The 25,329-nt window shown below is 33.0% G+C and overlaps 2 long non-coding RNA genes across 15 annotated transcripts; both read left to right on the top strand.

The window, feature by feature from the left end:
• The first annotated feature begins 877 nt into the window (after nt 1–877).
• LOC145636353 (uncharacterized) lies at nt 878–5,110 on the top strand. Of its 3 annotated transcripts, none has more exons than XR_014114124.1 (4): nt 878–1,735; nt 2,734–2,936; nt 3,747–4,013; nt 4,514–5,110. It is a non-coding gene; the product is annotated as an uncharacterized LOC145636353 (long non-coding RNA). The 3 variants fall into 3 exon arrangements; XR_014114123.1 differs by having other exon boundaries at nt 2,665–2,936; XR_014114125.1 differs by having other exon boundaries at nt 2,665–2,936; nt 3,706–4,013.
• A 4,320-nt stretch (nt 5,111–9,430) lies between these two features.
• LOC145636352 (uncharacterized) lies at nt 9,431–22,622 on the top strand. 12 transcript variants are annotated; one of them, XR_014114121.1, is made up of 12 exons: nt 9,431–9,606; nt 9,983–10,101; nt 11,786–11,887; nt 12,792–12,914; nt 13,350–13,519; nt 14,183–14,286; nt 14,761–14,891; nt 18,575–18,650; nt 18,760–18,855; nt 19,493–19,597; nt 21,014–21,163; nt 21,459–22,622. It is a non-coding gene; the product is annotated as an uncharacterized LOC145636352 (long non-coding RNA). The 12 variants fall into 12 exon arrangements; XR_014114122.1 differs by lacking the exon at nt 14,761–14,891 and having other exon boundaries at nt 12,840–12,908; XR_014114117.1 differs by lacking the exon at nt 14,761–14,891 and having other exon boundaries at nt 12,840–12,914.
• Nucleotides 22,623–25,329: the final 2,707 nt, after the last annotated feature.

The raw sequence follows: 25,329 nt of genomic DNA, 5'->3' as shown, positions 1-25,329 counted from the left end.
TGTACTTAATGTTAAATAATAGTGTAAAAGGCTTGCTGACAATTGATGGCAAACAAAGAGAGACACCCCCCAAATAAGGGCTGGGCGCCTGGGCTCTTGACTGTATATTTGCCTTTTTGTAGAGATCTCGGTGAAAGAATTTGAGCAAAGTCACCTTCTATCTGACTATTTGTTTACAACTTCAACTGTTATGTGGAGTAGCTGGGGAGCTATGAATGTTGTTTTGTGTTCTAAGTTGTTTATGGTTGTCTGATGGGCTATAATTTGAATGTTATTTGGATCATCTTCTCTGTATCATTGTCAAGTGGGTTCGGTCAAAACTTGATTGCTTAGTATTGCTACATTTTGAGGGCAATGAATTAAATTTTGTGTTGACATCATTCTTCTTACTGTTGATTTTGTTCGTTATTACCGGTGTGTGTATACTCTTCCTATTTTAAAAATGATGTATTAACTATCTTGTGAGTTAAATTTTGCATTGATTTGGACAATTGGTTTTGTTCTAACAATTGATTGTATAATTTACGGAATACTATTTTTGCTTAACATAAATGTTCTGTTTAGATTGTATGGAGGATTCTGGAATAAAAACAACTGTACTAAAGTCTCTACATGATGTCAGACTTGTTTGAATGGATGTTAGACGTAAAGAAATCAGAGCTTTGTATTCTGTGGCATTGATTTATCCTCTGGTAGTCTGGTATGGCTGCATTTATATTTAAAAATGTTGTATTAGTCCGTGGATGTATCTTTTTTATTATTTAGTTCATTTATGTCATTTTGTTCCATATTAGAGTGTATACGATTCTCCTATTTTCTTGCATTACAGTATGTTGATAATAATGTTTCATCGAAAAGTGCATGTTATTAAATATTAAATCCAGAAGGATAATGTGGCTATTCAGGTGACTAAATTTTCCGAGGAGTATTAATTTATTGGCATCATGCATAGCTGAAGTTGTGCTGGTGCTTGATATATTTTCAATCAGAAATGTGGGGGCTATTTGTTTGTTGTACATGTTCATTGTCAACTTGTAGCCCAGGTTAGTCACTCTAGCTTAAAGTTTAGTGGCATTAAGGAGATTTATTTTATTGGTAATGAGTTCTAGGCCTGATAGGCGGTCTCCCTTTAATTTGAGCACATTATTATGTTAATGGATGGGTATAGGCTCAGAGTTCATCTTTTTGGAGCAACAGATGGTAAATTCTTCTTAGATATGTTCTGAATTATGTGGCCATCCTTATTGAACAGCTTAAAGTGAGGAATATACCTAGCTGCTAGCTTCAATGAGGGCCTATTCTTAAATCGTAATGTTTCTCGGTTAAGGTTTTATTTCTTGCTATGCTGACAGAGTAGCTAAATGATGGAAATTTAAAACACATTCAACCCACAATGTCACTGAATTATTAATATTGAGGTCTCTCATGATGGCTTGAGGGTTAAAAGTTCTGCCTTCTTTTGTCCGATATTATGTTTATTCAAACCTATACACATTTGACTTTTAGAGGTTTCAGCTTACCTAGGATATTTAATGACTATCATTTGTGGACTTGATGGCGTACCCTACCTCCAACAACAACAACAACAACAACAACAACAACAACCACAACAACAACAACCACCACAACTACAATAAGGAAGCCTTAGTCCCAAATGATTTTGGGTTGGCTAACATGCATTCTCAGAGCATAGCAAGACAATTGATTTGGTGTACTCTGGCTCCATGACTTGATGGTAAGTCCTGTATTTTTCTGGTAACATTCTAAATTATGAGCACCTTGGTTATGAAGGTATAGCTTCTGTTACCCCAAGTCCTTAACTAGGGTATGACAAGTGTCTATATATGATTTTAGCCCAAACTAAAGTGTTCAAATGTCCATACCCTTGCCGGAGTCCCAAAATAAAGTGTTCAAATGTCCATACCCTTGCCGGAGTGTTGAAAATCTAACAAAGATACTTGAGTTGAAATGAAGAGTCCAAGTAACATTTCTTTTTTAAATGGTAAAGAGGACCCTGTCCAACCCTCACGGTTTTTTTGGTCTAGTATTTGCAGGCTTGGGAGTAGAGGGGAGGGTAAGGGAATCCCTACCCCAAGTACCCTCCTTAGTAGGATTTGAACAGCAGAATTTGAGTTAGTGAGCCAACACTTTGTTGGTAGAGTCCAAGTAACATAGGGTATAAGTATAGCTGCCATAAAGTTTCAAATTATTAACTTTTGTATAAATTTGTTCATTGTTGCATAGGTTACATTCCATCTCATTTAAATGTTTCCCTGCAACTCTAGTGGTTTCTAATGTGTATCATGATCATTATTATACTTTATTTTATTGTCCATGTGGAAGAAGTCATCCTTGAATCTGTTTAAAGTAGTTTAGAGTGTCTCTACTTCATAGTTACTACTTTAGAGTAGCCTACTACAAAATTTGTTAGCTTTCTATCCAAGGAAGAGGTTATCTTTTAGGTGATTCTCCTATTTGCATTCACTTCTTTGTTTTCATGATTATGATTTATCTAAATGTACATGCTGACAAGTGATATCTTCACTCAAAGTGCATGCTAGTATGTTTTAACTTACTCAATTAATCACTCAATAATAAGATAGTTTGAATTGCCTATTTGGGCGACTAATTTTATGCAATTCTATTTATCATGACTGCCTGCAGATGATGTTTATCATGTGTAGGAGTTGATATGTTTTCTATTCTTTCATTTTAATGCGTGGGGGAAAGCAGATGTTCAAGTGCATTTCAACGTCATGGCATGTCCAAGCTATTCAATTCTGAGCACATTATTATGTCATGGAATGGGATTTAGGTTCAATGCTCATCTTGACATGGTACAAATACACTTGGATGAGAAATGATCTTGCAAATTTTAATTCAATTAACACTGTCTCTTCCTCACTTCACATATGAACGTTTCCTCAAATGTCCAGGTAATATTTATACCTTTTCTCTCTCTGTTTTTTTCCTATCTCGCAAATACATGAAAAAAAAATCTATGAAGAGACTGAGAAGTGAAGATAGAGGGAGATATGGTATCTAATTGATGTTATTACTTCCTGATCTCATTTATTTTTGGCTACCGAAAACAATTCTAGTACTTGTTTATTTCATGTTCGTTGTCGTAAAAAAAGAAGGAAATAAATTTTCTTGTCTACAAATCTTGATATCAAGTATTGAAGTCTTTGATATTCACTATTGCTTGTTCAAATATCAATTTGTTGAAGAAAAGGTAATGACATTGGTTAGTTCTAAAGTAGTAAAGTTGCTTGGATTAGGTTCTATAATTTTTTTACCTTAATGCGGAAATAGCTTACTGATGGATATTTGGATACTTTGAGCCCAATTGCTACCAGTACCAGTTTTGAATGCTTTGAGAGTTGAAAATTATAGTTCTGTCCTTATTCTACTTTCTTGTTCATTTCTTTACATCTTCTTGTTAAATGAGGGTTTCAGCTTTAACTAGGCAATATAATCTTCTGGTTGCTTATGGACTTGATGGTGTAACAGTGCCCATAAAAGAAATATATTGAAGGCATAGCGTTCAAGTTATTATCCCCATATCTTCACCTCATTGTGCAGGATTTTTATTTTTTTATTTTTTATTTTTTTTATAAATACATTATTTATTACTTAATCTAGTAGTATAAGTGGCTATCAGTTATCTAGCTCGATGACAAAATTTTCTTTATATTTGTTTAGCATGAAACCATGACTGTTATAGAAGCTCTTTATCATTGCAGAAGTGGTGATGGGGTGGATCTCTGTTAAATTGAGCCCATGATGGAGTTTAGGTTCAGTGTTCATCTATTTGGTGCAACAAATGGGGAGTACAGTACTACAGTATTGCTCAGATATCTTTTATAATGTGGCCACCTTAAGGTGAGAAAGGATATCTTCTGAAGAGTCAACTATTTGGCATGGTACTACTGCTACACTTGATTCAGAAAGGAGTTCGTGAATTGAAATCGCTGGACTCAACCACGTGTTGCCCTGTATAACAACACTAGGTTATCTTACATTTAATTTCTCTTGTTTATTATTTTTTTAGAAGATATTAGATAACAAATCTACCTTCATTATGACCCTATAGAGAAGACTGAACAGAAAAAATGGAAGGAAAAAAGGGAATTAAGTTATCTCATTTACTTACAGGCTTACAGCTGCTGTTATCTGATGGCGGTTTCATGTTTGTTGTCATATCACTAGACCAGGAGTCAAAGTATTATCATCTACAAGTATATTATTTGTCATAAAGTTACTATCACATTCTGTAGAAGTCTTATACCCACCCTTTTGAAGTCTTTTACCTTTTGTTCTTGTTTATAAGTTCAATTATTTGGATAAAAGAAAGGGGTAATGGCAATTGCTAAATGTTGCTTGTGATAAGTTTTATATCCTGCCATAGTGTTGAGTTGCTAACTGATGGGTTCGGCAGTTACGTCACCATATGATCAGCATTGAGATCTTTCTTTAGAGTTGAATTTACAGTTTTGTCTTTTGTCTGCAGATGCTGTTTATCATGCATAGGAAGAGTTGAGATGTTTGCTATGTTGTCAGTAAAAAATGTGGGGGCAAGCTGATGTTCATTTGTACTTCAACCGTTCAACATCATGCCATGTAATCCAAGCTCTTCAATCTGAGTACATCATTATGTCTCTGCATGGCGCTTAAGGTTCAGTGTTCATCTTTACTTGGTACAGATACATTTGGTACTATCTCTTCCTCACTGTGAACATATCTTGAAAGCAAGTGATCTTAAATTGTTTCCTGCACTTTTCTTTTATTTATTCTTGCTTAGATAACAGCCGTACTTTTTATGTTTTGTTATTTTATTTTATTGTTCTCCATCTTGTGAACACCTATGATGAAAGTGTGAGAAAGGAAGATAGAGGATAGTAGGGTATCCTTTTTAAAATTTATTTTTAAGAGAGGATAATAAGGTATCTTATCTCCCGATCTCATTTATTTTTAGCTACTGTGTCCAATTCTAGTTTAGTAGTTTTGTGTCCATCGTTGTAAAAAACGAGAAGCCTAAATTTTCTTGTTTGACATATTTGTCAATTAAAGTCTTGGAATTGCATTTTCAATGTATCAATTTTTTTTTTAAGAAAAGGAAATGACATTTGTGAGCTCAAACGTTGGCTTGATTAGGTTTAGCTTGTTGCCTTAATGTGGAAGTAGTTTACTGATGGGTATTGGTTATAGCTTGAGCCTGAAATGCTTACTAGGATTGAGGTCTCACTATCTAGGGTCACCATCTAGAATTAATTACTCGTGTATGCCTTATGAGTTATGATAAAAACATGACATAGCTTCACCTGATGAAGCGCAGGTTCTAGTTTAGACTTTAGAGTGTTTTAAGTCTTCCTTATCCATTTTGATGTCATAGCACCGGCACATAGTAAACTCATGTCTTCAAATACGGAAATCTCTAATTTCATGATCTAGGATAATGTTTGGAATAATTACACGTGTACGTGTGTATGCCTTTAATAAGAACATTACAAAGTTTCCCATCATGAAGCTTCAGGTTCTAGTTGAGACTTGAGAGTGTGTTTTGTGTTGAGTTCTTAATTCCTTATTCTTCGAGTCTTCCTTAGACGTCTGGATGTCGTAGCACCAGCACGCACATAGTGAACTCATGTCATCGAATACTGAAATCCCTAATTTTCTTTCTGAGACCTATAAATTGCTGACCAAACACTACTTAGTTTCTTCTGTTAATCAAAATACATGTGCCCATCAAAATCACAATCAAGTAATAAGGCCTTTTTAGGGTAGCATACTTAAGCTTAAGAATGCTTTTTGCGTAATTACTTTCTGAAGACGAGTTGCTCTCAGTTTTCTTAGTGTGAATAAAGTTTCAAATTCATTGAATCATACTTTTAAGGTAGGTAATATCATTGTTCACAGCTCAAAGTTTTAAAGCAAATATGTAATAAATGGTAACAAATCAATTCTCTCATTTACACTTGTTACTTTATTAGTACATTTTTATTACTGTATTATCAAAGGGTAAAATATATTGTTTTTCTCCATCTTGATTTTTTTTTTTTTTTTTTTTTTTTTTGTAAATCCATCTCAAAGTGACGTGGGTTATTCTATGCTTGTTAAAAAAACATCCATCTCAAAATGAGCTGGTGATTCTATCCTTGTAATAAAAAATCCATCTCAAAAGATGGGGTGATCCTATCCTTTTGAGCTGTATTCTAAACCCTAGTCCATCAACCTAGTCAAAGTTTTCTATATAAATGGTTTACTTGCTCTCATTTTTTATCTCACAACTCTTTCTCAAATTCTATTTGTTACCCTCCTCTCTCTTTATTTTTCTTGGTAATTAATCTACAGAGTAGTAGGTTTTCATGGAGATCCACAAGGATCAGATAGTTTTTATGCTGCCTGCCATGAAATGTCCAAGGAAGAAGAAAAGGAGGAGTTTTATGCTCTTATCATATATCATATTGCATCTGCAATTCACCAAAGCGGCCTATGTTGAAGAGAAGGATTGGATTTGTTGATGCCATCAGCATCATGCCATTAGTACCAGATGTTGTAATCGTTATAACAACACAAACTGGGAATATGATGCCTAGGCTTGTTTTCTTATTCTCATTGATTTTACACTGCATGAAGATTTCAACTTGAGTGTTTGAAATTTTGGGATGCAGTTGGTGCAGGCTCAGGTCATTGGCGGTGGGATGATATGGAGGTCATTGGCGGTGGGATGATATGGCTGGGCTTTGGACTGACCAATTCGGAAGGCTTGGGGGATCTGTCCTCATGTTTTGGGTGGCATCGAGCTCCCTTCGCTATCTATACAATTCTTGGTAGCAGGCCTGATCTTTTTAACTTGGCCATGTCAGGCATTTGTTGAAGAAATCATCGTCTTGAATGCCCTACGATTTTACCTTGTATCTCAAGTAGTCGAGGATGTGTTGGTTTAATATCACTCTTAAATGGATTGCAAATGAAATTTGTATCAAATATTGTCAATTTAAGTTATCTATGAAAGGTTGTGAGGTTAAATCTGTATTCTCTTTTGATGGAGTATCTCAAAGAGCAGTGGTGTAACAATGTTCCATTCAAAAGTTGGCTGAATGGAAATTTAAAGTTGTAACTTGTATATTGTTTTTTTTTTTAATGTAGAGAGAGCAACATAGACAATGATGTAGATGAGATTTGATCTCAAGTTTTGAATAACACCTCTTGTCAATTCGTCATCATGGCCGTGCCTCCTTATGAATAAAGTTTGAAGATTTGTAGTATCACAATTTCTAATGAACCGTCATGTTTACTTTTTAACTTTTTTTTAATTATAATAATATCATAAATTCTACCTTAATAAGCTTAACCTTTTTAGTTGAAATTAATAAAATAGTGTGTCAATTATGTCAAAGTCTTATCAACCATATATATACTTGTATTAAAAAATTAAAAAAAAAAAAAGACAAAACAAGTCGTCTCACATCATTAACAACACAAACAACTCCCAATAGTATTATGTGAATACAAAGTTACCATTTGATATGTTTGGATGGAGAGTAATGTATTACAATGCTGGTTAAAGTCAAATTTAAAAATGAGAATAATGTATTACAAGCCTAGTAAAAGTCAAACTAAAAATGAGAATAATGTATAAGTAAAGTTAAAAAGGAAGAGATACTGATGGTGTGATTATAAGGAAGTTTATGTAATATTGGTGCAGTGAAACTGATGGTGTGATTCACAAACTATTGGGTCAGTCAAGCTTGACCAAATAGTTTGTGCGGTGGAGGAGATGACGAGGACGATAAAGACAACGATGACGATGATGACAACAATGGTGGATCTCCTTCTCTCCCTGTAGGCGACGGGGACGATGACGACATAAATGGCGAAGGAGAAAAAGCGAGGTTATTCATGGCGAAAGAGAGAGAAAGTTTAATTCTCGGATTTTTCGAAAAATGCCCAAAAAATCGAATTGGGGCTTTCTTAAGTGATGTATAATTGTTAAAATTGTTTGTCCCATATGATTGTATGTTGAATTGTGAGCATTTTGATGACAAATGCATGTATTTTGGTTGAGAAATGAACAAGTTATGTTATACCTATTACCTTTAGTATGAGCTCTTCAATGGACGTTCAGCCATTGTTATACATATCATCAAACAAATTATACATATCCTGTATGATATCCTCTGTTGATTGGATGATATCCTCGATTGACTATATGATATTATGGTTGGATGATATCCTCTGTTGGCGGTGTGATATCATTTATGATTGTGTCTATGATATCCTTTATTGACTACGAAGTATATGATATCATTTATCATCCAGCCATGATATCATATATCCAATAGAGGATATCATCCAGTCAATAGAGAATATCATCTAGCCAGTAGAAATATCATCCAACCAATAAAGGATATCACATAGCCAATAAAGGATATCTTATAGCCAATAGAGAATATCACCCAGCCAATAGAGAATATCATCTAGCCAGTAGAAATATCATCAAACTAATAAAGGATATCACATACTCCGCAACTAATAAAGGATATCATATAGACAGTAGAGTATATCATCCAACCAATAAAGGATATAAAAAATCCGCATTTCATCAGTACAGACCGACTAAACATTTCGTCAGTCTGGACTTAACCCTTATATTCTTGAGCTTAAATAGGTAATAGTTACCGTGGATTCATGAGGGTGACATTCCTCCATGTATCATTTTAACTCATGTTACAATTCACAAATACCTAGCTCATTTCATTAAACACCTTATTAGCTTATCTTCCTCAAAGACTAGGGCTGAGCAAAACTACCCGAAAAACCGAAAACCCGAAAAATCGATCCGTAACCGTTCCAAAAATTAGGTTTCCCGATTCGATAACCATAATGGTTTGGGTACCCGTTCCGATAATTTGTTATCGAGTATGGTTATTGGGTATCATTTTAAAATTAACGTTTACCGATCCGATTCGATAAGCATTTTTTTTGCTTTTTTTCCCTACTTAAATCCATTGTTTTAAAATCTAAACTCTTACTTTTACTTTTTATTTTTTGGAAACCAACTCTTACTTTTACTTTATAATTACCTTATAATATCAATAATTAGTAATATTATTAATAATTTGGTCAAAATCATATGATATTATTGTAAATTAGTGGTAAATTATATCATTATAACTACATAATTAAGTTTAATTATTATTATTGGATATCTTATTGGATACCCGATAAGCGATCCGAAAATCAGGGTACCCAAACTTATCGATTCGAGTTATGAATATTACTTTTAAAAATTTTGGTTATCGGGTACCCGAACCGTTAGTACTAACGGCACATGTACCCATAAATTTCAGATTTTTTTATTTGGGTGGATGGGGATTAATATTTTAAGAGGGTAGTATATTCCCCTAAAAATGGGGGTAGTAATTTATTTCCCCTGACAACTACTCCTCTCTCTTCCACATCTCTCCTCTTTCTCTTCCATGTCCTACCACCACTCCACCAGCCCATCCTCAACCATCCGCCGGCACCCACTGCCAAGGCTTATCACCGTCGTTTCTTTTCGCCATCATCTTCACTGTACTCCATTTTTGTTTGAGCAAGGTAAGCTAAATTTAATTCATTTGAGCTCGAAATTGACCAATAATTTCAGATCGACAACCTTCACACTCAAATTTTACCATAAAAGAGTTGAATTATACCTTCATTAAGTATTTTTGATGAATTATTTCTTTGTTTCGCCTCTCCTTTTTTAGATCTGTTGTATTATTTTTGATAAGTAGGGCATTAATAGTAGTTTGCAAAAGGAATTGGGTTTATAAGGTGGTTGATGTGGTGGTCCGTCCAATGTTAAATTGTAATGAGGATATTAATACTTTTGTTAGTTACGTAGTATTAATATTGATTGGCATTATACTTAGATTATTGCATATGTTCAGTTGATGGCTTATTCAATTTTATGAAAAAATTGTCATTTTAGGTATATGTCTCAAGTTGACCACTGATGTGAAATTGATATGAGCTGTGGGTTTTCGACATTGCTTTCGTTTTCTCGGTTGATGCCTGTCAGTATGACTCAGTTTGGTTGGCCAAGATGAGGTATGTTGTATGCTTAGTATTGCTATTGCCTTTCTCATGGTCTGTTCAATTTCAGTTCAGTTCAGCTCCAATCAGTTCAGTTTAGTTTAGCTCCTAATTTCCTTTTCTCATAAAATATTTATTTTAGCTTTATTTAGTTCAGTTCAGGTTAGTTCATTAAATGTGAACAGGCCCTTAGCCTATTCATTTCAATGCATCTTAAAAGGGGTTTGATATTTTGCGAAAATATGTTGGTTATGCTTGTTCTTCCTTTATCATTTGGAGAAATTTTGTTTAATGGCACACATTTATAATAATGTATGTTTCCTATGCTTGCAATGTAAATCATTAGTGACTTTGTTTATTCAAGATACAAGATTGACATTGAATACAAAATATTGTGAAAAAAAATGATCTTTCCATATAAGCTCAAGAATACAAGGGTTAAGTGTATGTTCTAGATTATGATGCCTTGCACGTTGGATTTCTTTGGTGCTAAGCAAACCTCACATCTTGAATTATTAATGATAGTATGGCTTTGTATTGAAAATGGCATATGTGATTTGAAGTTGCCATATTTTTTTATAAAGCTTCTTACTTTAGGACATATTGGATTATTGTGCCCTTCATTGTGCTTTGAGCACTAAAACATCTTTTGGTTAATCTATCTTGCTGTGTGTAGTTGGTAAGGGACAAGGAGAGAAATATAGAAGACTTGTTTGATACATATATTCTGATACGGAGTATAAGGACATGACACATGAGTACATGACATTTGCTAATAGTGAGCAAAGAAGTGTTTTGTTCTTTTATATCAAATTAGCTGTCAAGGCCGTGCCGTCGTGGCTGGTATGTAGTTGTGATGCTGATGCCATTAGTAACTAAAGAAAACCAAAACCTAGAAGAGAGCAGATTTATAGTATAGGGTTCAGTATAAATTTGTTAGGGATTTTTTCCAACTGCAGTTACAAATCTTGGAGAATCATATCAACCATAATTTGATATGCAATTTTCAGTTTAAGTTTATTTAAAATAAGTGCTTTTAGGAATTCAAGACCCTAATGTTGTTCATAATAATCAATTTTGACTTGAATGTTCAAGTGTGATTCAAACATCCATATTTGTTAATTGTTATACATCCAACACACCCTTACTCAGAGTTAAAATTTGTGCTGATTGGGTTCTGTTCTTACAGATGCGTATACTTCAGTTAATAATACATATCTTTTGACAAAATAATCTGTTTTATTATTCTTGCTAAACAAAAAATTTCTGCTTAGATTATTTGGGTAATTCTCATATAATTGATGTAATAATTACTGCACTTGAAAGTTGAAACTTAATGCAGAGGCAGATCAGTTTAAATTGGTCATAAGTGTTGCCAATGAAGAAATCAATTGTAGGATGATTTATCACTTAGATTCATTGGCTGAAGGTAGATCGTCTCTCTCTCTCTCTCTCTATAGTTGACCACGTCAGTTTTTCCACATAAACTCTCTTATTTGCATGTACTTTGTGGTTTTTTTTTTCTATTGTATTGTACTTAAACAAGCATGTTAACAAGTGTCATATCTTCACCTCGCTGTGCATGTTAGCATGTTATCATATTATTGGAATCACTCAATCTAGTTGTTTAAGTGGTTATCTAGCTAGGAGACCAAATTCTCTGTAAATCTTATTAACATGAAATCATATTTGGTTATAGTTGTTGTTCAACATTGCATAGCTATAAGTTGTGGCGGCGCACATTATGATGTTACTAGATGGGACTTCAGGGTCGGAGTTCATGTATTTTGTGCAACAAATGGTAAGTATCTTGACATAAAATTGCTCATTGTATGTTACAGTTTATTAAAAGGGGTTAGTGAATTGAAATCACTTAGCTTAGCCATAACCGCTTTTGTCACTATCTTTTTCTCACTTCACTTATTAATGTATGTCAAACTAGATGACCTTAACTCCTTAAGCTATCTTCTACAGTTCTACTCATATCTTTATTCATTCTTGCTTTTCAATCATAAGTAGTATAATAAAAGAATAAAAGACGAAGCTGGGAGAATGAAAAATGAGGTAATAAGATATTTCATTTATTCACAGCTTTCGTATCATGTTGGCTGTCATTGCAAGAACAGGAGTCAATATTTTATCATCTAATTTTTTTATCGGGAAGTTGCTTTCATATTCTATTGAAGTGTCTCCTACTCCCTTTGTCCCATAATATAGTTCATGTTTTCCTATTTTGGAGTTCCAAAATGTTGTTCTTGTTTCTATTTTTGGATATTACGTAAAGACCATTATACCCTCACTTTTTTTTTTTAACTTTATTCATTGTACTTCCTAATTTACCCTTGAATTTTGCACATGCCTTGTACTTTTTCCCGCTTTCTCTCTCTTACTTTTGTTTATGATTGTACTCTTCACTTTTATTAATGTACTTCATCCAGTTTCTCCTCCTATTTCTTAAATACCGTGAAAAAACACAAACATGAACTATATTACGGGACGGAGGGAGTATCTCTTTTGCTCTTGTTGACAAGTTCAATTTATTGGATAAAGGAAATGGAAATGACAATTGCTAAATCTTGGGATAAGTTTTAATTTTAACTAATGGGCTTGGTCACCGTGTAGTCAGTATTGAGCTCTTTTATAAAAGTTTATCACAGTTTTGTCCTTCGACTTCCTATACATTATTTATCTTTTTGAGGTTTCAGCTATTGCTAAGCAATTAATGACTTGTTCGCTCACGGACTGGGTTGAAGGTTCCATGGAAGATTTTTAGGCAGATGAGCACTCAATATACAAAAATTATGATCACTTCTGTTATCAAGGTCAAGGTACTTTTTTTATTTTTTTATTTTTTTATTTATTCAAGAACTATATCTTATACTTCAGTTTATGGCCAAACATAAAGTTTCGCGTACATTGTTTGGGGATTTTTCTGTGAGTGAATGTAAATTTATTGCCAGTGATGAAATCAATGCTAGCATAATCTTTCGCATTGATCATGTCTTTGATTACTTCTGCGGATTGGCTGAAGGTAGATGATTGTTCTTTCTCTGTTTTATTTTTGGGAGATCATTTATCCATATGAGGCTTTTGTTTCTCCTGTTTGCAGGCACTTTGTTGTTTTAATGATTATATAATACCTAAACATGCATGCTGACAAGCGACATATCTTCATGTCAGAGACTCAGAGTGTGACAAAATTTTCTATTCATCTGTTTAGTGTGAAACCATGACGAATATATATGTTGTTTTACACACAGCAGAAGTTGTGATGGTGCATCTCCATTGGATCTGAGTACATGATTATGTTACTAGATGGAGCTTTAGGTTTAGTGTTCTTCTATGTGGTGCAACAAAGGATCTATTTCGAAGAGGCTACTACTCCGTGAAGCTATGTATCTTGATACTGTACTACCACACTTAATTCATAAAGGTTTTTTATTTTGAAATCACTTGACTTAACCACACATGGCACTATCTTTTTCTCGCTTCATTTGTTAACGTATTTTAAACTAGGTGGTTTTAAGTTTTCTTCTAGTCATATTTACATCGGCATTCTCTTTTGTTTTTTTGTTGCTATAAAGAAATTGGATAACGATTCTACATTTTTCCTTCATATAATTTTATCATCTTTTTCCACCCCATAAGGTGTTTGTAAGATGAAAAAAATGGAAAAATAGAAGTAAATAAGTTATTTCATTCATTTACAACAGCTGTAGTTTCTCATATTCTCATGGCAGTTTCATGTTTGTTGCCATCACAAGAATCAGAGTCAAAGTTTTATTGTTTATTTTATTTGTCTTAAAGTTGCTATCATTCTTTAAGTCTTTTACCTATTGTTTTTCTTGTTGACGTGTTTAAAATTTTTGGATTAAAGAAAATGGAAGTGACGATTGGAAAAGTTTTATTTTTCATTTTAATGTTGAAGTAGGTAGCTGATGAGTTTTATCACCATATGATCAATATTGAGATCTTTCTTAAGAGTTGAAATCTAATTCAATTTCTTAATCTTCTCCTTTTTCTTTCTTTTTTTTTTTTTTTTAAAGTGACTTTAAGCAATCTGGCTTTAGCTAAGCAATCTAGTTCTATTGATTAGATCGCTCATGGAGTTGATAGTTGATCGTATGTTCAATGGAAGATTCATATGGTAGATGAGCACTGAATATATGTACAAATATTTTGGTCGCTATGGTTATCAAGGTATGAAAATCTTTTTCTTTTTTTTTTTTTTTAAGTTATGAATTATTAACTTTAGAGTGCATTTGTTTAAAAATGTTAAAATATTTATTTAGGTGATGTGAAACCTATGCAATCTTAATTGTCTCTAATGTGAATTATTGCTCTTATTTTTTATTTTTTATATTTTTATATACTTTGTATGTCATTTATGTGGAAGCAGTCACCCGAAAATTTGTTGTTATTAGGTTTTGGACTCCATTTGTAGACCCTAGACAATGTATGAGTTTCTGCATCTCATTATCTGGCTTAGTTTGTACTTGCCTCTACATATTAGCCTATGACTAACACTGCTAAGTTCTGGTTTAAGGGGTGTAGCTGGTTTAGAGGTCTCAATACCTACCATTCAAGAGTTCCTTGGACAATCATATCACATCACATTACATGTATGTAGTGGACTCAAAGCTCAAATACTGATTATTCTTTTAAATTCCTTAGGTTGCTGACTAGGCGCTTTTAATTGTGAAAAGAAACGTGATAATTACCTTTTGAAGATGAACTATGTACCTCTTTTGATTGTCTTGAATCAGCTATTATTGTAGGGAGATATCATTGATCACACCTATAAGGTAAGCTATATATGAACAAATGGAAAGATATCAATGCTTTAATTTTTATTTATTTAGGCATTTATAATACAATCAATGGGATGCTTAGAATAATTTTATGATTTTTACCTATCAAATGTGATACCAATCCATCTCAGAATGATGTGGAGACTCTATCTTTAAGCTCTAGTTGATTATCCCTTTTCCAAGAGCCCTATATAAATGATACACTAGGTCTCATTATTATCCATCTCTTTATGTTTGCTTCTTTTAAAATTCTCCTCACTCCTATGTTTTTTTTTCATTGTTCTATAAAGTAGCAAGTTAGGATGGAATCCCAAAAGTATTTGTCTTTGTTACCATGAAATGTCCTAGGAAGGAGAAGAAAAAGAAGAGATCTAAGTGGTGATACGTATCATATTGCATTTGCAATTCACCAAAATAGCCTACAAATTCATTGCCATTGAAAACCTAAGGAATCTTGTCCCAAATATATGGTTCACCTTGAACCATCCTTAAAATGGGTAAGATTATATTTACCTGGTGTAAACTCTTCAAGTGAATTTGTTCACCCAACCTAACAAAGTAAATCAACTCCACTCTCGTATCTAGTGGTACTTCGTAAGGATGGGTTTTTATTTTTTATTTGTCGCCTTATGGCATGCCTATCTTATGTTATGCCTATCTTGTAAGGTGCTATTCTCGTCAAATTTGTTTGTGCCATATTATCCAAAAGTTTAATTTCTACCATTTGTTAAAGATGTACCACAAGATGGAAATAAGGGTCACAGTTCTAGTCAACATGATGGGTTTAAGTCCAATTTAGTTTTATAATTGAGTTGTGCTAAAAGCCTCTCAGAAATTTTGTAAAACTTTATATAATTAAATTATAAAATAAGATTCATTGGCCCATCTGGTTAAGTTTGGGCTGTTAATGTTTGGTTCAGATCAAGTTTGAGTTTTTCTAAGTAATTTCACTATTTCAGATTGGGTTATCGGATTGTTAAGGGATTGCAAGCTATGAATGGAATTGATCTCTTTCCTTGGTTTTCTTGTCATGTTTGCAAATTGAAATTCTACTTTGGCCATACGATTGGAATCGATATCTTTCCTTGGTATTGTCATGTTTGCAAATTGAAATTCTACTTTGGCCATGGCACTCATTTGTTAAAGATTGTAGCTTATTTACTAGCACGAGAGGATGTGTTGGTTCATTGGTATACGAAGTCATAAATATTATTTGGTTCTTATTCTTTTGAAGTTGCTTTTAGAGTGAAGATTAGGTTTTGAAGTTTTACAATATTGACCTTTATGACTATACAAATAAATTATGTACTCTCTCGTTATTTGTTACATTTCAAGGTATATATATGATGCTCAGATTAGAAAACATGGATGCAAATTTCGTTATTACATTATTGATTTTTTTTTTCTTTTCTTATTGAAATATTTATAATAGTTGAATAACGAAAATTGTTTTGATTGTTTGAAAACCGGTATTAAAGTCTGGATCAAAATTTTAAAAGGGTTAAACATAAGCTTAAAATATAATGTACTCCGTAGGATTTTTCTGGACTGAATAATTGAGACTTGAGAGAAGAGGAAGAGAGAGATAGAAAAAGTGAGAGAGTTCAGGAAGAGTAAATATGTGAAAGATGATTTTGAAGAGATATTTTTTTAGATAACTATTTGAGCTGAGGTAGCAGCAAGTCTCAAGTTGGGTTGGATTCGGGCATGTTGTTTATTTATCAAAGCAACGTCTAAGTGGTTAATCCCTTGATGGGCCAACTTATATTATGTTAGGAATTAGGACTATCTATGCTTTTGAAAGTTGACAATATAACTAAACATGAACCATTTGGGTTTAATTGTTAAAGGTTAAAAGAACCACATTGATTCACATGTATGTAATATGCAATTATGCATTCACTAATGAAATTATATATTCCAAGGTCAGGATTTTCATTTTCAAAGCTATTCTAAACATCCATCGAATCGTTTCATCTTTCAGAAACTTGATTAGGTACTTGGTTTGGGCCGTTCAAGTTGTTAATGGGTGTTTTGATCTACTATAAGTATTATAGAGCCACTTCATTGGTTAGTGTTTTTTTTCAAGTGCAGCACCTTCATAATAGGCCTTATGTGCAATGATCCTAACAATGAAAAATCATGAAAACTTGTGCTTGCTTGATTCCTTAATTCATGCATGCACGTAGTTTGTTTGTGTTGTGATTGATGAATCATTAACAGTTAGGATTGATTTTCTTGGCACTTATGGATTTCATATTGAACTTACTATGTATAATTATCTACATGGATGGGTATTCCAATTTGGAAAGGATTTCCTTGTGTTGAATGAGGTTACGTCATGTTTGATTGTTTGCTTAGTTAATGAGTGCACTTAGTCATTATTAGCTGTGATAATATTCGGATCGATGTCGGTATGACTAGATTTTAGGTTGTTTGCTAGATTTCCTTAATTGAACATATTATTGCTTTACATGGATGGACTATCAGTCGGCGCATAGTGAGTTGGATAATTCTAGCTTCTGTTTTGAGGCATTTCTAGTTTTCCTAAGTTGCCATGTTGGACTTTGGAAGGCTTAAGGAGAGGTAAATTCTCCAGTATGTGTCTGTCTTGTTATTTTGTGGCTGTGTGACTAAAAACATAGAAGTGATTAAATCATTCAACGTAACTCTCATCGTGCATCTTTATAGGATAGAGATGTTTTCCTGCTTTCTTGAAAGCATTTCTAAATTTTGCAATATTGTAGGACACTTTTTGCATGAACATCATTCTCTGTGGCTTAAATTCCTTTCTTAGTGCCTCATTTATGATATAGGAAGTAGTTATTGGATAAATTAACTGATGGACTGTGGACCAGTAAACTGTAAACTAAGATGATGACTCTTGGGAATTATTTAGGCAAGAGTCTTTTTGAGGATGACTACTTAGGAATTATTTAGGCAAGAGTCTTTATGAGGATGACTACTTAAGAATTATTTCTTCCAAGATTTAACCTCAATCTATAATTAATTTTTTTGTGAAGAGGTGATTTTACTCTTTGTTCTGTTTTTTGTATGTGTATTGATGAGCACAGCGTTAGAACTTTGTTATTAGTGTTAGAGGCTTAGAGCTGTTATAAGAAGTTTCTTATGAATGATGAAAGTTATGTTTGCTTGAATTGGCTGCTCAAGTCTAGATTCTCTAGATCACCCTTCTCCACTGAGATTTTCTAAAATGAGAAGCTAATTGGTTTAAGAGATAAATAAAATGGAAAATTGGAACCATGTTGCAAGTGCTGTGCTGCAGAAGTTCTCTTCATGAAAGTTGGTTTTTGAGATGAAGGCAAGGTATCAGAAATGTTGCCACTATCTCTATTGAAGGTTATGAACCATAGTCTTGGCTGTAAGACGTATACTTGCTTTGAATTGAATGCTTATCATTCTCATATGCCATTGCAATCATTATTTCTTTTTTCTTTTTCTTTTTTTTTTAAAACATTTCTTTTTTCTTTTTTTATATATCTTTCTGGTAGTAAGATTCAATATAAAGGGTTTACAAAAGTTGCCATATAGGATTAATTCTTCAACGAAGTTTATGAATAGTAATGGAAGTGTTGCTCAAATTTATAATGGCTTGGAAATTTTCTAAACTCATACTCTGTATGATCTTGTTGATACATTTGCTTGGGATTTTACAGAATAAGTCTTTTTAAAGTCAAAGATGTGCAAACTATATGAAAGTGGCTAGTGTTTCTCAAGTTCCAACTGGCAACGGTATTGTAATTGCAGCACTAAGCAGTTTGTTTAATTATATCCTTGAAGTAATTCTAAATATTATGCTGGATTCTACTCCAAAGCACTGAATTATAAATTTACTGTGCAGCCTATAGATGTTAGCGTTGTGGTGAAAGTCACCTGACCACTCTTGGTTGTTGTGCCTACTGCAGACTGCCCATTAATGGTATCAAACAATAAATCGGTGAGATCTGTGCTCTCCATACACTCATGTTATATATATTTCTTAAATACAATTATATTACTTCCGAGAAATGATCTTAGTGATGTACTGATGTGTTTAAGATATTTTCTTGCATATTCAGGTTGTCTCAAAGTGTATATCATCTTCTGCATGTTTGTGGTGTATCTGTGTGTGCAGATGTTTGCAGTTTCTCTATGTATGATCATTTATGGCATGTGGCGTGATTGTTAAGGTTCATTTACAACACATTAGATTGTCAATAGAAGGAACGAAAGAACCAAACTTGTCTATCCTATCAAAAAAATCTTGCAGTCAGATATGCTTCTGAAATCTTCTACCTTCACCATTGCGTTCAAAAATTCGATTTCTAGGAGAAATGAAAATGACAATTGCTAGCTCAAATGTTCCTCGGGGGGTTTATTTTTCTGCCTTATTGTTGAAGTAGCTAACTGATGGATATTTAGAATAACACTACTCTTATCAGTGATGAGGTCTCATTAGGGTTAAAAATTTTATTTGTTTGGTTATCCCCTTCATTGTGGTTCTTTCACAGCTCTTGCTTCATGATTTTTTATTTTTTATTTTTTTATACAAATTTAGCGATGTATTCTGATTGCCTATGGTTTTGCTGCTGTAGTATCACTGACTCCATGGAAAACTATCCGGTGAATGCACTGCAAGTTAAAGTCTTCATCTGTTTTTCTGTGAATATTCATTAACTACTAGCACCTGGGCTATCAAGGTATATCTAATTACAAAGTTACGAAAATTTGAGATTAAACGCATTTGTTAATATAATATTTCATCTCATTTTAGCTATTTGTCATTTAGCCACACAACTATATTGTTTTTTTTTTTTTTCCCCAAATTACTGTACTGATTTACTCTCAGGAAATAGTAATGCATGAATTTGTTTAAAATAGTGTGTGCAATTCATAATTTTTAAAAAGCCTGCAACAAAACGTCTGAAAATTTTTCTAAGGCAGACTTTAATAAGGTTAAATTTCTTCAACATGTGGAGTAATTATGTACACATATAGTTGCCTATAATTTGAACTTGACGCTGCTGTATTTTTGAACCTTTAGGCTCCATTAGACATCATTGCAACATCATATAGTGAGCTCAAGTCCTGAAACACAGAGAAGCCTATTTCAAGTCTTATAATATTGTCTGAACAGTAACTACAATGTTATGATATAGCGAGCCAACAATATAATAGTTCATTCTGTTCAACCGCATATATAGGCCCTGTTTGACAATTCTTTTATCTGTTAGCTGCTTTGAGTTAGCTGTTTGCATTAACAATTTTGACTAATTGATTGTAATTAGCAGATTAGCTACATGTGTCAAAGTGTTTGGTAACCAGCTGTTAATTTTTGACTGTAAAACTAAAAGCTCTTTCAAAAAGCTCCTTATATCAGCTATTTGAAAAAGAAATTTTTGGACCCAAAAAGCTATTTCAAACTGCTTCTAACCAAACACCCCAAAGAGCTTTTTGAAATGGTCAAACAACACTTTTTGCACCAAAAAGCTCCTAACCAAACACCCCCATAATCTCCATTATAATCCTATGTAAAATTACTGAATAAACAAAATCCCCTAGTACATTTTAATGCTAGAGAACATGTGGCAATTATCTTCAGAAGATGAATATCTCTTTTGATTTTCAAGATATGAATTAAAAGATGAATATCTCTTTTGATTTTGAAGATATAAATTAAGGATCAATTTCATTGAATCAAGCATTTTTGGTAGGTAATATCATTGTTTCACATTGGCATTATCTGTAACCCTATCATTCACACCTCAAATGCTTAAAGCAAATTTGTCATAGATGGTAACATATCAATGGTTTGACCAACCTTTTTATTAATATTATTGTATATGTTATTTGTATTATTTTAATTTCTTAATAAGGCACCTAAAAATTATTTCTCTTCAAATTGAAGTATAATTAAAAATGCCACCTCAAGCTGAAGTGGCAATGCTATCTTTTAGTATTGCATTTTGACATCCTAATCCTCCAAACCCTAGTTTTAACACCCCTATATAAATGACGTACTTGGTCTCATAACTCTCATTCTCATCACACAATTCTTGGTTATTATTTATCATTAATAACCTCTCTCAATTTCTCCATTTTTCTCTACAAAGTAGCAAGTTAGCATGGAGATCCAAAAGGATCAAATAGCTTTGACACTTGCTACCATGAAATTTCCAAGGAAGAAGAAAAAGAGGAAATCTATGCACCAACATATATTATATTGCGTCTGCAATTCACCAAAATATTAATTTATTGAGCTGGAGGTATACCATCCAAATTCTCAAGTATCTTCAATATAAATTTATTACTTTTTGTGTATTTTGACGTGTGTTCATGCTTTTTTTACTTGATACGGAGTAATATATATGAATGCCTGCATTTATTGTTCGTCAAAAAAAAAAAAAAATTGCATGTATTTATTGTGTCTTTGTTTGGCGTTTGGTTATCTTCTTATAGAAGAGTTTTTCTTGTGATTTTCAGCCATAACTATTTAACCTAGAATAAGATCGATATAATTTATCTGCAATTCTGTAATTTGTGTGTGTGTGTGATTTGCAGTATGCCCATGTAATGGGATGCCCACAAAAGCTATGACTTGCACTGATGAGATGGAGAACTACTATTTGATGTGCGGGGACCTGATCACAGCCGCAGGAAGGGTAAGCATCTCCTAGGCCAGCAGGAAAGCAGTCAGTGAAGCAGATTCTGTGGCCAGGTGAGCCAAGTTGGTTCCACCTCAAACTGATTCTGTGGCCAAGTGAGCCTTGTTGGCTCTACCTCAAACTGATTTTGTGGCCAGGTAGGTCAGCCATGTTGGTTCCACCTCAAACTGATTCCGTGGCCAGGTGAGCCAAGTTGGTTCCACCTTAAACTGATTCTGTGGCCTAGTGAGCCATGTTGGCTCCACCTCAAACTAATTCTGTGACCAGGTCAGCCATGTTGGTTCCTTCTTAAACTGATTCTATGGCCTAGTGAGCCAAGTTGGCTCCACCTCAAACTGATTCTGTGGCCAGGTCAGCCATGTTGGTTCCACCTTAAACTGATTCTGTGGCCAGGTTGGTCAGCCATATTGGTTCCACCTCAAACTGATTCTGTATCCCGGTGAGCCCACCTTAAACTGATTTTGTGGCCAGGTCAGTCATGTAGGTTCCACCTCAAACTACTTGCTCATTAAGAAGTCGGGTCTCTATCCTGGAGCATTTTATAATTATGGTACATCCACGTGGCTAATGTGGGTGGTGGGCTGGTGGCATAATTGGCATATAATCACATAAGTTACCACTGCTGCTTAAAAAGCTCTCTTTACAGTGGAGGCGGCTCCGTTTATTTTTGTGGAAGACATTTTCCGTACATGTCTCCATTTTCATAGGATAATAAACGGTGGAAACGATTCCGTTTGTAATTTTCCTAAAAAAATATTCTCCTACAGATCTCCCATAGCGTCAGCTTCTGAACAGCAGCAAAACTGATGCTATGGCGCTTCTGTGTTACCTGCAATTCAACATATCATTGTGTGAAAATATGTTGAGGCGAGATCATATACTTGTAAATTTGTAGTGGGCGTGATATTTACCCTTTTGATTTGAATGTGTACACAGCAGATTGTCCTCGGCGCATTTGCTTCTGAAGAGCTAGCCTGAGAAAGCAAATTTGTTGCATAGATAGATACAATTAATAGACCAATTGTCTCAATAATTCACTGTTATAATATATTCTTCAGCATTTTTTTTTTATTTTGTTGTTTATAGCCAAAAGAATCACCATCCACAACAGATTGGCAATTGCACTTCTGATTTGCATTCTAAAATGTACATACACACCTCGATCAGATTATGCAAGGAAAGACCTCGATTCGAAAATTTTGAGCAGACTCCTCACTTCAATTTGACCATCTGCTCATCCAAGATACTGTTTCATTGCATTTTGTCTACATGAGTTAGAGATGAGCAATGGGCCATGTGGACTAATACTCTTTAAGGCCTAAAGGCCCAATTCAGGTTTCAAAAGACGTTCGTACCCCTAATTTGGTCCAACTTGTGCAAAATTTCTCAGCCCAAAATTATTAGGGCCTAGGCCATGAGAATTGGTGGGTTGGACTGAATTCCAACCCAATAAATGGGCCTTAATAAGGTCTGGATATGGGAATTAGGTGAAGGACGAAATCAAAAGTGTGAGCAAACTCAGCTTTTTTACAGGGTTCTACACTTATACTCACTCTTCAATCTCACAAGTAACAATATGTGATACTCCCTCCGTCCCTTAACTACGTGTCTATTTCTCTTTATTATGTGAGTAATAAATATTAGAAATATGCACATAATTAAGGGACGAAGGGAATACTATTATATTTTTCCTTTATTATTTGATGCAAAAGGTACAAATAATAATGAAACAACTAATTGTGGCATGGTCGCTCCTATGATATCCTTAATGCCAATGCATTATGAAGTAAATCATGTTTTTTATCTAGTAAAATTGTGTTAGATCCTACAATGTAACAATTTTTATTTTTATTTTATTTTTATTTTTCATTCTATAGGTAACAACTCATAAATATGTTACATCAAAATAGTATACGAGTAGGTTTTTATACCTTAATCTAATGTCTTTATTGCTATTCTTTCACCAAATACACAAGTTTTGTTTTTCTTCTTTATTGGTTGACTTCTTGAAACATTAAATAATTCTATCTTTCTTGGCTTGATTCAACATATCAACTCTAAAAATTAAGAAATTTAATTTGTCATTTTATGAAGGTATGAGATCATGCTACAATGGAACTACAAGGTTAGGTAGTATAAATATCTCAAGTTATGTTGAGAAAACTTTACATTTGTGTAGATAAATAATTCAATGGCCATGAAATGATGGAATTTATTAATTAATTTCTAGCTAATTAATTAAAGGCCTACAAAATTATACAAGTATATTTTATATATATGAAAATATAGAATATGATAATGGATCAATCTTACATCTACAATTTTACACAGAAAAATGCAGGCTAAAGGCATAATTATTATCTTTGGATTACAAAGTAAGCAAACAAATCTCAATTGTCCTTATCTCTATGTTTTTTTGGCCTCGTTTCCAAATTAGCAATTAAACATGATTTTTCATATATTTAGGGATGTGCCAAGGATATGTCATTGCAGGTAGAAGACTCTAGGAGCAATACCCTACCCATTGTTCAATACTTATCTATTTATTGTAATTCTAGTCGTAAAAACATTATAGTATTAGCTTTACGGCCTGTTTGATAGGTGATAAATCTGCGATGATGGTAATAAACTAATACCAAAGTATGTTGTGTATGACTTTGTAATATGAATTTCAACCCAATATTCATTTTTTTTTGGGGTGTTTAGAGAGCAACCAAGGCAGGTGATGAATTTCATTCATTAACCCTTAAGGTGAGATTTGTTGAAACCTACTTCCTTTGTTTATTATTACCTTTTTTTTCTTTTTTTTTTTTTTTTTTTTTTTTTTAAGGAATCCTTTGTTTATTAAAATTGCAACAAAACTGACTTTTGCAATCAAATTTTTATAAATATTAACATGCTTTTAAACATATATTTATACTTCATCTGTTTATTTTTAAATGCAAAACTTCGAATTCCATGCTTATCAATACGTTTTTTTTTTTACAAAAATTATCAGTATTAACTTTTATTACTAATATGTAATTTATTTATTTTTTAACGAAACTAATATGTAAAAATTATAAACAATTTGTATATATTAATAATATATAAACCAAGACGAGCTAATAAAATCCCACATGACTATACATATAAATCATCATCTAATGAAAGCTAATCAAAATAAATTATATGAATAGTATAAAAGTCAAAGTGTTGCATTTAAAAGAAGACGGGGAAAATATATTATTATATTATCATGCATACGTGATAAGTGTATGATTTTGTTGGATTTATTTTAATGAGTATTTTCAAACTCTAATTTTAAATAGTAATTAACATGAATTGCCTTCTAAATACTTTCCCCGTTTTATTTTACTTACAACATTTTGAATTTCACATTTGTTAAAGTATAAATTTAAGCAATAATATACTTAATTATAATTAACTAAAGAATACAAAGTAGATATTATGACAATACATTGAAATTAATTTAACAATTTTCTAATTAACTGTATTTTGTCTCACAAATTAATCATTAAAGAATGACAAACGTAAACATACATGTGAATAATGTCAAATCTTAAACGGTTGCGAGTAAATTTGAACAAAAAAAAATCATGTTATTTAAAGTATTCATAATCGAATATGCATTGGATAATGTAAATGCCAAATGATTGCATTTTTATTAATATTACTTGTATTAATATTTTATAATTTTTTTTATATAAATTAAAAATTAAAAATAAAAAAAATAAAAAATAAATAGTTGGTGTGAACAAACGAAA

This window comes from Chenopodium album, chromosome 6, assembly GCF_948465745.1.
Source record: "Chenopodium album chromosome 6, dcCheAlbu1.1, whole genome shotgun sequence".
Lineage (NCBI taxonomy): Eukaryota > Viridiplantae > Streptophyta > Magnoliopsida > Caryophyllales > Amaranthaceae > Chenopodium > Chenopodium album.
This window is presented reverse-complemented; position numbering and strand designations above follow the sequence as displayed.